The sequence below is a fragment of the Cupressus sempervirens genome, chromosome 2 (assembly GCF_028749045.1).
Source record: "Cupressus sempervirens isolate cs-2001-9-10 chromosome 2, ASM2874904v1, whole genome shotgun sequence".
NCBI classification, from domain to species: domain Eukaryota; kingdom Viridiplantae; phylum Streptophyta; class Pinopsida; order Cupressales; family Cupressaceae; genus Cupressus; species Cupressus sempervirens.
Genome location: NC_143119.1, coordinates 700,233,791 through 700,249,214, shown reverse-complemented (window position 1 = coordinate 700,249,214; position 15,424 = coordinate 700,233,791).

The window sequence follows — 15,424 nt, the reverse complement described above, 5'->3', positions numbered from 1 at the left end:
TTTGTTGATCCTATTAATTTCTCAAAAAGATATATATATATATAGATATATATATGTACATATATATCTATGTATATATATATGTACATATATATATATATGTACATATATATCTATATATATATGTACATATATATATATATATATGTACATATGTGTACATATATGTATATATATATGTACATATATATATATATATATGTACATATATATATATATATATATGTACATATATATATATATATATATATATGTACACACATATATATATATATGTACATATATGTACATATAGATATATATGTGTGTGTGTGTGTGTGTGTGTGTGTGTGTGTGTACATATATATATATAGATATATATATATATATGTACATATATATATATATCTATATATATGTATGTACATATGTATATTAGATTATTAAATTTCAAAGAATCTCTTAATAGAGGATGCTAAAAATAAGACTTGACTGGGTTCTCATCTATTAAAGAGTCTAAGCCTATGGAGAAAATGCAAAAAAAGAGAAAATGCCAAAAATGGCTACAATAAAAGAATTCCAAAAGGAAGAGTAGGTGATACTTGTCACAAAGAGTGTTAGAGCATCAAACTTTCTTTGGGGTCACAAAATTAGCTCTGTATGCTTTCATTGCATTAGTTACATTGTTCTGTTCATTAACACCTAGAATCATGATATTATCAGCTCCAATCATCTAATAATCATGCATTTCTATCAACTCTCCCCTTGTGGCCATCTTTGATTGAATATTTTTTGATGCATGCCTTAGGATGAAATCTACCACTAAAAGCTCTTAGATCTTTGACACCTAAAAGTTGGCTAGATCAGTTGATTCCTCCAAAAATGCTATAAATTTGGATTTCATTCACTCAATATACACCAATTGACCATTATTGGTGACATATGATTATGTATGCAACACCTTTAGATATTCAAATATCTTTTCCATGACTTTCTGCACTAGATCATGCACATCCTTAAGCTCATTTGTAGATTTTACTTAGCTTTCCACTATGAACTCTAATTCTTTCTTCCAGTGAAGCTATGGTTCTTGACCTTTTTTGAGAATCTCATGGGTCATGGTGACATTGGTCTTCATATCAATTACCTCTTGCAACACGACCAATTTCTTTGTCAAATTCTTTAATTTTTTGTGCATTTTAGTTTGATGAATAGACAATGCTTCCCTTAACTTGTCAGTATCTAACAACAAGTTTCCAAGGTTCTCAATGAGAAGGGGACCTTGGGCCTTCATTTGATCAATCCATGTGCAACCAAATGGACCAAATTGCCTCTCTTTTTGTAGCTTCAAAAGGAAGTTCTTGTTCTCCTCTACACTTGGGTCAAATGTAATTATAGAGGTGCTTTTAAGTGCATCTCTGATGTAATCCATCAATTTCTTATCTAAGGCCTTGAGTACCTCTTTCTCTACCCATAACTCTTCTAGTCTATCTTTGATCTTTTGATTGGTTGATTTCCATATGTTAACCTTCTATTCCAAATATATCTATAGCAAGTATAATGATAATTGAGAAAGAGTCAGCCAAGTACTGAAGTCCTAAACAAGGGGAAACAAATTGTTTCCACCATTTTGAATGGAAAGGGTAAAGAAAAAGAAATTGTTGATCTCCATGAGCATATAGTTATTCCAAATTGGGATATCTCTACCCTCACTCCTGATTAAATGAACACCATGGGTGAATTACTGAAGAAAAAAGCTAAGCAATAGAAGCTTAAAGAAGAAAAGAAGAAAGAAAACCAAGCCTTTGAAGACATAAAGAGCATATTTGTTAATGCTCTAAGTATTGGCTCAACCTATTTTGGATCAATTAGTAGATATTATCCACAAATTAAATGAACACTTGAATGGACACAAGAAGCTAATTTAGAGAGAAGAAAGGAATTTTGAGAATAGAGTGTTGGAACAAGTTGCACAAAGGATTGCAATAGACCAAGTAGAGTTAGCTACTATTTTTGGTACACTACAAACATTTGTTAACAATGTTGTAGTATTATTTGTCAAGTTAAGTGACACATCTATCTTTTCCAAGGATATTAAGGAGAAATTGTCCAAGATAGATAAAGACATGAAGGAAAGTGCACAATGGTTGTCACTTGACCCAAGCCATAACTTTGCACATTATACAAAGGTTAGATATCTGACCAATCTACAAGAAGAACTATTGAAGGAAGAAGCCAGGATCAGGGCCACACTTGCAGAAATCCAAGGCATGTTTCTTCCAAACATGGATGCATTGCAAAAATATAACACACATGAAAAGACACTCATTCATGATAACAACTTCTCCATAGCTAATCACATAATGGAATTATCAGTAGAATTTTAGATTGCATTGCATGCAAGCAAGGTACTATAGGAAAATTGGGACAATAAAATGGTACTTATCATTAAGGTACATTTTAGATTCTTGTCACATTTTGGTATTAACATATAGTTATTATACACCTTTGGAATTTATGTCAAAAATGGGGAGTAGTGTATATAGTATGTAGAGGAGGAGAAGTGTTCTATACTATGTATTTATATAAGGGAGATTTATGCATGGGGGAGCAGTATAGTGCAGTATGAATAAGCAGGGAATACCTTTACAAAAGAAATTTTGAAAAATCAAAAAAATAGAGTATGTTATCAAGCCACATCAGATGGAAGTCAAAACTAAGTTGAAGACACAGAATGATGGAAAAGGAAGTTTTGACTTACAATTTTGAATGATCAAATTTTTGTTTTAATAAGTGCTTTTGTCACTAATGCCAAAGGGGGAGATTGTTGACATAAAGGTCAAATTGTATATTAGTTACTCAGCACTTAGTCAATTGGTTACATTGTTATCAAGCTCTATAGTTGCTACCAAGCTTATAATTCAATTTGTATTGTTAACCATGTGATTTAGTTGTTGTCAAGTTAATTAGGTGGAATACATTGTCTACCAAGCACTTGAGTCAGTTTGCAGTGTTTTTTGAGCTACACAGTGTTTACCAAGTTTCAGAGACAAAGTTCAATGCAAACTAAGCATAGCAAAGGCTACCAAGCTAGTCATTGGAAGTGAAGAAGATCGTAATATTAGCCAAGTTCTATAGCGTTAACCAAGTCCAAAAGTGTCTATTGAGCTCATAGGGTTTACTGAGTCATGTAGTATCAACCGAGTGATCCAATTGCTACTAATTTTCTCAGAGTTCACCGAGTCACACAATGCTAACTGAGTTCAAGCTACTTGGAAGTGATTAGTATGGACTGAGTTTAAGTTCAACCAAGTGCCAAAGATTTCCTAGTGTTGACAATGTTTACCATGTATCAGAACATCATTAAGTTTGTCTTTAGAACCCAAGTTACAACAATTGAGCTAACCTTATGAATTATGATGAAATTGGTATTGTAGCCAACACTAGTAAGTTGTAATTTCAATTGGTATATATGTAATACATTGTATCATATCCAAACAAGAGAAGTGAAGAGTGTATGATGAGAAAAAATGTGAATTGAAGAAGGCTACAAGTAGTATACGGGACAACAAAGATTTATCTATCACAATTAAGTGATCATTGTAATACAAGGAATTTCAACCAAAAAATAGAGTTTTGGATTAGAGACCAGCCACTAGTTCATCCTAACAGGTGCATTAGCCAAATCCTTTAACAAGGTAGACCTTATAGTATTTAATAAATCTCCTAACCAAGTGCATACTTCATTTTATGTTTGTAAATCCTTTGACAAGGTGGACCTCACAGTCCTTATTGTTCCTAACAAAGATCACTAGAAGTGGTCAATTGTAAGCCTTAATAGGTTAACTTTATACTATAGCACTAAATCTTGTGGATATCATCCCCACCCTAGTTTTACTTTCTAATTGGAAGGTTTCTAGGTCACCATATCTTGTGTCAAAGTGTTATGAATATTAATTTTCTTTCATTCTTTCATGCATACAATTGGGGAAGTAAGATAAAAATTTATTGGTTCCTAATTCACCCCCTCCCCTCTTAGTAACCTTTCCTACCTTATATTTCCAACACATACCATCTAAATCTATTTTCTCGATCTTGAACTTTGGCACATGCATCTTTTGGTTCGTTGTTATGACAACTAGCCTGAACATTGTCCTCATAAAAAAAAAAATTTTCAAAGCATTTCTCAATATGGATTTAGGGGAGATTGAAGGGAAAAATATGAAAAATCCATCAAGGGGACCAAGTTTCCAAGTTCAAAAATTGGGGTTAAAACACCAAGTAACAATTCATAAACTTTATTGGCAATAATTATTACTCCACTTGAACTGTTTGATCAGCTTCTTCTTAAGTTCCTAAATCTTTTGCTTCACTTTCTTTATTGACTGACCAATATTAATACTCGATCGTGCTTGGAGTTTAATTTAATTCTTTTCCTTTCACTCATACATCTATTTCAATTGTCTTCTTCACTTCATGTATTGATTAAAAAACACATTATCTTATCAAGGATTAACTTAGCAAGTGCCCATTGTAATTCCATAATATTTAACTTCTTGTCACCTATCAACATCACTAGCTCACCTTTCTATCTCTTCTTTTCACATCCTCTTCATCAATCAAATGATATGGCACTCTACATTGTTACTAAATTTCTCTCCAATGGTTTGACACTATGTCTTACTAGTAGGTTTGATATCAATGACAACATAACAATATTTTCAATTGTAGTTTACAATAGTTGTAACCAAGGAAATGATGTTGTTCAGTTAAACAAGAACACTAGTCGATAATGAAGAATAGTTTTGATAAAAATTGATTAAAGGATGACATCAAGTGATGATATGGATTGATCTAGAAGATTACAAGGAAGGAAAAAAGTTAGTGAAATAAATAGATGATAAAGGTTAGGTACAACTAAAGGGTTAAGATTTAATGATTGACCTTTAATACATAAGAAAAGTTTTTAAGTTTTAAGGTGAGATCCAACTAGCATGGTCCATAAAATGTTTTTTCTAAACAATAGATTCAATGTATATAAGTTGAGATATTATTGAATGGATGAATTTAATTCAAGTAAACCCTAATGAATGAGATTTAGTGGCAAAAATTATCTATATAAAATTTATAATCTTTAATAGACTTTGTAACCTTTAACAGAGTTGGCTCTTAACTGATATTTAGTGGTGAAAATATCTTAATAGGGTCACATCTAGAAAATGTGTTTTTAACCTTTAACAGAGTTGTCTCTTAACCAAGCTCACTTCAAAAGAGTGACTAATTTATTGGTGATAATTCTCGTCATAGCTTTTACCCAAATTGGGTTTCCACATAAAATATTATTGTCAAAGTATGATTGAATGTTTTGCATGTTATTTCCATATGTATACTAATGTGGTCAATTGAATTCTTAAATATGATCAATAAGATTAGTTACTAAAAAAAAAATTAAGTTTAAAATTACTAAGGGACCTGAAGATAACTAATTCACACCCACCCCCCCAGTTATCCAATGATTGGAACTTCATAATCATGTGACTCTGTACACCAATCACATATTTTACTTTGATTGAAGACAAAAAACCCAATAACATAATCAAGATCACATACCTCTAATCACAACACTTGATTCCATTCATGTAGAACATACTGGTCAAATATTTCTTCTTTGTTCTTGCATTGTTGAACCAATTTCATGACATCACCAAATTGATTGTAACTTGCATCAAACTTGTTATACACATGTGAAATCATAGACATAGCATGATGTACACCTCTATATACTATATTTCAAATCATGAACCATACTTCACAACATAATTCTCAGTTTACCTATTCCAACATGACTTAGTACATCAAAAACACCTAAGTTGATATCAATAAAAACATCATAACTGACAAAACACATCATCAAGTCGTAAACATATTTAGTCATATCATTTGCATTATGTAAAAAAACATTAAGAACCTAATGATCCTATTTATATTATAGAAAAGGTCCATTGTCTTCTTTCTCATGATTTTCTTATATACCCTACTAGCATGGTGAATGTTATAAGTTCTAAAGAACATATTTACACTATACAATTGCAGTAACATTTCTTTGAGGAATATAATGTGATTATTCAAACTCTACTTCATCTATCCAAGCCATGGTTACATTACTTTTCCCAAAGAAGTTGGAGGTAAATTTCTAGATGTCACCTTTTGATTTTTCCTTTTTAACATAGGAGTATACACTCTACTTCTTGTTTCAAATCTTGCACACACGCATTATTATTCAATAAGGAGACAATCCTTTCCTATATTTTTATTATCATGACCCTTTTCACTCAATGGATCCATTAATGGAGATAATATTTTCCTGGAGGATTAATCCTTCTTTTCTAAATTCCTTTGGCAATAATATTTTCCTTATAGGAATAATAAACTTTTTGGAATCCTTTAGTAGAGATAATATTTTTTCAAAGAAAAATCCCTTTGTTTTCATGGTATGTGTAGCATCACACAACTTTCTATACTATCAACATTTTGTTTTACGATAACACTTTCCATTTGCATGATCTATAGTAAGGAAATACCTTACTAGGCTAGTAGTTTTTCTTGATTCTTTTTCTTTCTATCTTCTCTCTATCTTTTGAGTAATGCCTCTTTTGTCTTGATTTTGTATCTCTTGAGGACTTAAGTCACTTGGGGGCATGATATTTCTTTGTCTCCTTGACCTTGATAAGATTTCTTACATGCATTGATCTACTTTACTTTGCTCGTCTAAGTGTGTATCATACTCCTACTAAATTGGGGTCTTAGTGTACTATCCTAAAAATTTATTGACCATAATTAAATGATTTGGTAGGCACCATTTTTATGATTTCAAGGTTTTATGTCCATTACGTGTGATCCTAGCAAGTTGATTCCTCTTTTCCTAGTTATTTTCCACCATCTCAATGTTATTACTATATATCTATATTCATATTTATAATATTTTTTATATATGTTGAAGTTACTCATATACTTTATCTTAATTCATATATATATACATATATATACACATAAATCTATATATGTGTGTGTGATTGTATATATGTATGTATGTATGTATGTATGTATGTATTCTCATATTTCATATTCAAACTAAGTTAGGATATTCCTAATAACCCATATTCCTATTGGGTATGTGTTTGTATATGTTTAGCTTTGACCATCGATTATTAAAAGTCTCATCTCCTCATACTTGGATATGATCCTATGTAATCTTTGGCCACGTAGGGTCATATAGCTATGGGTACATGACTCTTCCCTCTCATATATATACAAGATCATTGATGGAGACTATCATAAAAAAACTAGAAATAATAAATTTCCTACAATGATATTAAAAGATATTCATTCTGTTATTGATCTATTCTAATTTTGTTATCTATTAATTCTAACCTATACATAGTTATCATAGTATAGTGAAGTTCTAATAATATTCAAGATTATATCATAGATATAAATAATTGTCATTACATCTAATCTCTATCAGGGATCCAAAAAATTTACATGGTATCAGAGCCAGGTTGATAGAGAAATTTAGTCAACCTTGTAATAGAACTAAAACAATGGTGAATCACATAAGATTGGAAGATAAACTTGAAGGGGCCTCAAACTTTGTTCATCATGGAAAATATGAGTAATGATTATTCTATGATAAATTGAATTAAAAGTATATGTAGAGAAAAATAAAACTATACCAAAGAGTGATCCAGACAAAACAACTTGGAAAAGACACAACAATAAGGCTATGAAGATCATTATAGATTTTGTCAAAGATCACATCTTGTCATCTATATCATGCCTCAAAACTGCTTATGAGATGTTTTCTTCCATTAAGAATACTTTTGAAATTAACAACACCAATAGATTGTTAATATTGAATCAATATCTACTTTACATCAAAATGAACAATGGAGAATCTATTACATCTTATTTTTAAAAAAATTTGGAGTTGAAAGATCAACTTGCAACTATTGGAAATTAAGTAGGTGACAAAGAACTTGACATTATAGCACTAAAAGGACTACCTCTATCTTGGAAAACATTTATTCATGGACTAGTACCTCTATCTTGGAAAACATTTATTCATGGACTAAGTTCTTGACCTAAACTTCCCAAAGTTGAAAAACTTTAAAAGGAACGTACTCAAGAAGAGTTAAGATTAATTTTTGGAGGAATCAATATAAACCAAGAGGGAGATATTCAAGCTCTCCAAGAAAATACCAAGAATAGAGGAAAGAAAGGTAAATTCAAATGAAAAAGAAAGGAATTCAACAAAACACAAAGAAATGAGATTGGTCAAAAGTACAATGCTTCAAATGTGAGAAATTTGGCCATACTCATAACTTCTATCCAAAATGGAAGAAAATTCAAGTAGCTCTAGCAAAAATAAAAGAGGAAAAAGATGAAAACTTTGCATTATACTTAGCACTCTCAAGTGAACTAAAATCCAATAAAAACACATGGATTATAGACAGTGGAGCATCATGTCATATCACTGGCTTTAGAGATAAATTCAAAAGTTTTGAATGATAATTCTCTAAAGAAGTAACTATTGAGGATAAATTTACACACTCGATAAAAGGGATTGGATCATGTTCAGTAGAACTAGATTAAAGTATCACTCTTCAACTAAAGAATGTTTTTTTTGTACCTAGTATAAAAAGAAATTTGGTCTCCATCTCTAGTCTTGCAAACCAAGGGTATTGAATCACATTCGAAGAATATAAAGTACTATCTTGGCCAAAGAAGTCCAACATGTTAAGAATACCATATCTATCAGATTTAGAGATGGAATCCTATACAAAATTTGTAACCATCAAAATTTAGTCATAAATCATGAAATTTCTAACATGAATGAAATATGGAAGACAAGACTAGGTAATCTTCATTTTTATACTTTATCATCCATATAAAAAATAGTAATAGGGTTACCTAGTTTAAAACCTTATCATTATGGTATTTGTAAAGGATGTGCCCTAGGTAAAAACACAAAAGCATCCTTCCCCAAAAGTGAACACAAATCCAAATATGTATTTGAACTCATTCATACTAACCTATGTGGTCCAATGTTTGTACCTTCTCTAAGAAGATGTCTCTACTATGTAATTTTTATAGATGATTATTCTAGGAAAACTTGGATTTACTTCCTTAAACAAAAAGAATGAACTGAAGTGTTATCCAAATTAAAAGAGTTTAAGTATAATAATTTAAATTTATATTCAATATATTCAATATTCAATATATTCATCTAATGATTTGAATATATTCAGGAAACCCTTGAAGCCTACCATCATCCACTGTGATAATCAAAGTTGTATCAAGATTTCAATAAATCTAATTTTTCACAATTGATCTAAGCATATTGAAATACCTTATCATTATATTAGAGATATGGTAGATCAAGATGTTATCAAGGTAGAGTACATAAGTACAAATGAATAGATAGCAAATGTATTTACCAAACGTCTTCCGAAGCCCAAATTGGAATACTTCATCGGCAAACTTGGTATGATTAAATTGTAATTGTAAATATTGAAATCAAGTTTTTAATTTTCCTCTTTTATGTCTGTGTTTATGATACGATCTTATGGTTGCATCATATATGTAATGAAAGGTGACCATCTTTCATCGACATATATATTCAGAAGGTAACCGTTGTAAGGTGACGACCTTACAAGTGGTAGACCTGTTATCTTAACAAAATTATATTGTTCTAGATTTCTAGAAGTTAATGATAACAAACATATATTATGATTTGACTTATTGTTCTGGAGTGTCGAAAATCATAATATTTATTGTGATAGAATTCATGACATTGTAATTTTGATTATCTTATGAACTACTCTAGATCACTGTATCTAAGTATTGAAATCATTCTCTTGATGAATATCATTGATGAGGATACCAGTGCACACATCAAGAAAATATGTGAAATTTTGTGTTTCACTTCTCCCTCACTAAGAAGGAGTGTTAAAATGTAGCTTCAATTGAAGTGAAGTGCACACTCTCGATATATCAGTAATTCTATCATTACTATATATCTATATTCATATTTATAATCTCTATTACATATGTTGAAGTTACTCATATAATTTACCTTAATTTAGATATGTGTGTATCTATTTGTACTCACATATTTCATATTCAAACTAAGTTAGGATTAATTCTTGATAACTCATATTCCTATCAGATATATGTTTGTATATGTTTAACTTTGACCGTCAGTTATTAAAAGTCTCATTTCCATATAGGTACATGACTCTTCCATCTCATATATATAAAAGATCAATGATGAAGACTATCATCAAAAAAGCAGTAGTGATCAGTTTCCTACAACAGTATTAAAAGATAATCAGTTTGTTATTGATCTTGGCAATCAGCAACATTAATATATTCTCTGTCTGTTATCTATTAATATTGACTTATACAAAGTTATCATAGTATAGTAAATCTCTAATAAAATTCAAGATTATATCATAGATATAATAATTTTTATTATTTATCTAATCTATATTAGGGATCCAAAACATTTACACTCAACACCCATTTTAATTCTAGGATCAAAATCCTATGTGTAGAATGACTCATACATTCTATACCTAGGTATAAAATAGCTTTAGCCAATCTATACCTAAGGTTTTTCACCAAGATTTGGTCTAGAGCCATATACCAAGATGTTAATGGTAAAATAGATATCATGGTTGAGCTAGATTATTGTTGAATCCCAAAATGATGGATGAAATATATTAGCACCCTATCTCTCCTCATTTTGATATCAATTACTATATTTGAACATTCACAATCAAATTTCCAAGGGTCATCAAGCAATCAAGAGAAACTAAGTAATTATATTAAAGATTTGAATGCAAGAACCTAAGATCTAGTTTCTCCAATTCATTCAAGTTAGTTCCAAGGTGCTCTTCTCCATTGAATAGAGTTTATAAACCATGATGGCCAATAAGATGAAATCTTGATAAAGTAAGAATATCATTCCTTCCATCTGTATTCATCTCTTCTTTATTACAAGTGATTATCAAGCATGTTTAAATAGAATATCTAGGAGTATCATCATAGATCCATCCATTTCTAAGGGAATCCTTGATTCCTATTCTACAAATCAAGTTCAACTCCTTGATTCCAATTAAATTCAATAATATTCATGTGTATGAGAAATTTCAACAATATCTTTCCATGAGATTTTATCTAAGGAATAAGATTTAGAGATGTCAAAAAAATCAAGTAGATAAAGAATAAATAGAGAATCTCTAAAGTTTGTAGAAACCCAAGGTACAAAATGACTAATCCATTCTATACCTGAGTAAAAATATGCTTACCTATTGTATACCCTAAAAAATAGGCTCATATTTTATTCGTATAAAGGTTACAATTTTGGGATCTCATAATAATAAGTATAAGTACTTTTAGGACTATTTATGTAATTCAAATCTAAAGATTATTTCCAATTTCATTTCTAAGTGCATTTAAGTCTTCCCTATTTCCCATTTTTTTTCTTATCATCATTTTTTATTTAATTACATATTTATTGAAGGATTATGTGTCCACTTAGAACTTGATTCATCACTTGAGCCTATTAAGGCATCTTCCTTCTAAATGTGTGATCTTTGAAAGGATAGGTGATCTACCCTTATTTCATTTCTTTCCTCTCTCTTTTTTGGGATCGGTAATCAATCAAAGCCTAGAATATTATTTAATTTTTATTATTATTTTTTGAAATTGATTATTATCTTGTGTTAAGCTCTAGTAAATTCAAACCCAAGAACTCTTCAATAAGAGTCTCGCAATTTACCATTGTGTTGTGGGCTCTTGCATGCATTTCTTTCCTTTTCATACTATACAAACAAAATATATATTATATAGATAGAAGTAAATTTAAGAAGGGGAATATGCTATCACTAGTGTTACTTTTTATAGATACAAATATAGAACAATTTCTTATAGAGACTAACATTTTGGAAAAAAAAGTGTATGACTATATCCACACATTGTCCATTAGTTTTTATGGACCCCATAGAAATATCCTCGACTATTTGAAGGTTTTTTTTTATATACATAATTGTAAATCTAGTATTATATTTTGAAATTCACAATCATTTAGGTTTCATGTATGCCACAATATAGAGAAAAATATATAATGGCCAACCAATGCCATCTCTCATTCATTTTGTCTGTTTCAATGTAAGTAGATAGTGATAAATAGCATGATCATGTGAGAACTAAGATTAATTTCTAACTCATGTCTAACTCACATATCTATGTCCATCTAATATTACTCAAGAACACCAAGCCCTAGGAATCATCATTTTATTACCTGGAATTTTGATGGACCTATGCAACTCTAGTATAGTGGCCTCTTCCTAAATCTGTTTTAAGATCATTGCATAGATTTTAAAGATGGATAAATTGTTCCAATAAATATATTTTACAAGATGTACATATTGAAATTGTTTGATCATATCCACGCATGGTCCATTAGTTTATATGGAACCTATAGTGATTATCCTTAAGTGTTTGAATATTTTTGTTTATATACGTATTTACAAATATAGTATTATATTTTGAGATTTTCAATTATTTTAGGATAAATATGTGTACCAAAAAATAGAGAAAAATATATAACTGTGAATTAGCACCATATTCCATTCAATTTTATTATTTTTCAAGTTAATATCTTAAAACATGTAGAAAGTGGTCTAGTCTCTTTTTTGTATGAATACAAGTTCATGGTCATGGAGCTATCTTTATGACTATAAAATCATATTTTTCTAATTTAATGCTTTATTTTTTAAATTTCATTGAGAATCAACATTATACGTTGATCTTGATCCACCTAAACACACAATATTTTGTGTATTTCAATATAATAGGTGCTAATATTTAAATATATTCAATATATTCATTAATAATTGGCAAACAAAGTATAATAAATGGTTAATTGTAGAGACCGCTAAATTAATAAAAAGGGGCACATCAAAGTGCAATGAAAATGAGGGCAATATATATTCTAAGCTTGTTTGTATCTTTAATTTGTTTTTTTTCCAAGTGGTTGATTGAGGAAAATTCTCTCTCTCTCTCTCTCTCTCTCTCTCTCTCTCTCTCTCTCTCTCAATACACCCCCTAATCTCTCTCTCTCTCTCTCTCTCTCTCAATACACCCCCTAATCTATCTTTCTCTGCCTCTCTAGATACACCCCCTAATCTCTCTCTCTCTCTCTCTCTCTCTCTCTCTCTCTCTCTACTCCCCTTCTATATATCTACATCTCCTGCCCCCTCTAATCATCTCTCTCTCTCTCTCTCTCTCTCTCTCTCTCTCTCTCTCTCTCTCTCCCCCTCCCCCCTCTCTCTCTCTCTCCCCTGCCCCGCTCTTTCTCCCTCCTTATTTTTCACTACATCTATCTATGTCTACCTCATGTCTCTCACTCTCTCCCCCTTGTCTCACTCTCTCTCTCTACCACATCACCTCATGTGATCTCTCTCTCTCTCTCTCTCTCTCTCTCACACACACACACACACACCATCTTCATGTTTATATATCTCTAAAATTCTCTATGTATGTCTACCTCATGTCTCTCACCCTCTCTCTCTCTCTCTCTCTCTCTCTCTCTCTCACACACACACACACACACACACACACACACACACACACACACTCACTCATGGCCTCTCTCTCTCCACCATCTCCATCTCCATCTATTTTGGACCCTTCTTATGCTTTTTCTCTCCATGGCCCATCTCTCCCCCTCTCCCCTTTTCCTTCTACCCCTTCTAAGGTTATCCTCTCTCTCTCTCTCTCTCTCTCTCTCTCTCTCACACACACACACACACACACACACACACATTGCATCATGTTATTTATCTCACTCTTTCTCTTTATCACGTCGCCTCATGTTAATTCTCTCTCTCTCTCTCTCTCTCTCTCTCTCTCTCTCTCTCACACACACACACACACACACACACACACAAATTATGAAACATGAAAAACATAAATATTTTGAAACATGCAAATATAAAACTATTATGAAACATACAAATCTAAAACAAAAAAACCAAAAGCATTTTGACATATGAAAATCTAAAACTAATATGAAACATGCAAATATTATTCTAAATTGAAACATGCACATTAAAAATGTGCAAATGAAATGTATTATAAAATATCTAAACCAAATAGATTTTGATTCAATTTGAATTCTAAATCTAAATCAACCATGCAAGACTAAACTATAACTAATTTTGAAAGTAAATCTACATTTAAATCTAAATACATAACTAAATCTAAATCTAAATGCAAAACTAAATTAAAAATAGAAATCTCACATACAAAAAATTACTCCAAAACTTTAATCTACTCCTCTTCAAAAACTCTAATCCACTCTAATAATCTCCACCTCTTCCTCCTTGTAAAAACACAAAATGAATATGAAATGTGGAGCATTTGTTTTATAACCTATGAGAGACTCCTCATATCCCCCCATAGATGTCTTTTGACATTCCACGAATTTGTTTCAAATTCCCCCACTCCCCACCAAAAATAAGCATGAATGTGCATGCAAAAATAAATTTAACAAAAATAAAATATTTTATATTTAAAAATTTAATGAAATTATTTCAGCCCTTTTTTTTGGCCTTATTTTTTTGGGTCCTATTTTTTGCCCCTTTTGTTAGGTCCTATTATTTCAACATCCATTTGGCTTCATATGATTTTGGCTAGCTATTATTTGGAGAATTTTTCTATATTTTAAAATCTAATAATGATAAAATATATACTAAATATATGATTCATATACTTTAAATAAATCATTAACTTTAATAAAATATAAATTGTATTGATATGGTGACATTGTCATCCACATAAATGATAAAATTATACTTTGAAACATGCAAATGGAAAACTATTATAAAACATTCAAATCTAAAACATGCAAACTAAAACTATTTTGAAATATGCAAATCTAAAACTAATATGAAAAATGCAAATCTAAAACTAATTTGAAACATGCATTTCTAAAATATGCAAATGAAAAGTATTATAAAATATATAGCTCAAAAGATTCTGAATGCAAATCTAAATCTAAATCAAACATGCAAGACTAAACTATTAAATGTAAGCATAAACAATTTTGAATATAGTTCTAGAAATCTAAATGGAACTAATTGAAATTGAAATCTAAATCAAAGTAAAATATTATAACTAATTTTGAATCTGAATCTACATTTACATCTAAATCTAAATAGAAAATAGAAATCTCACCAACAAAAAAATTACTCCAAAACTTCAATCTATTCATGTTCAAAAACTTCAATCTAATCCTCCAATAATCTCCACCTCTTCCTTCCTACAAAAACATAAAATGAGGAGCCTTTGTTTTATAGCTTGTGAGAGACTCCTC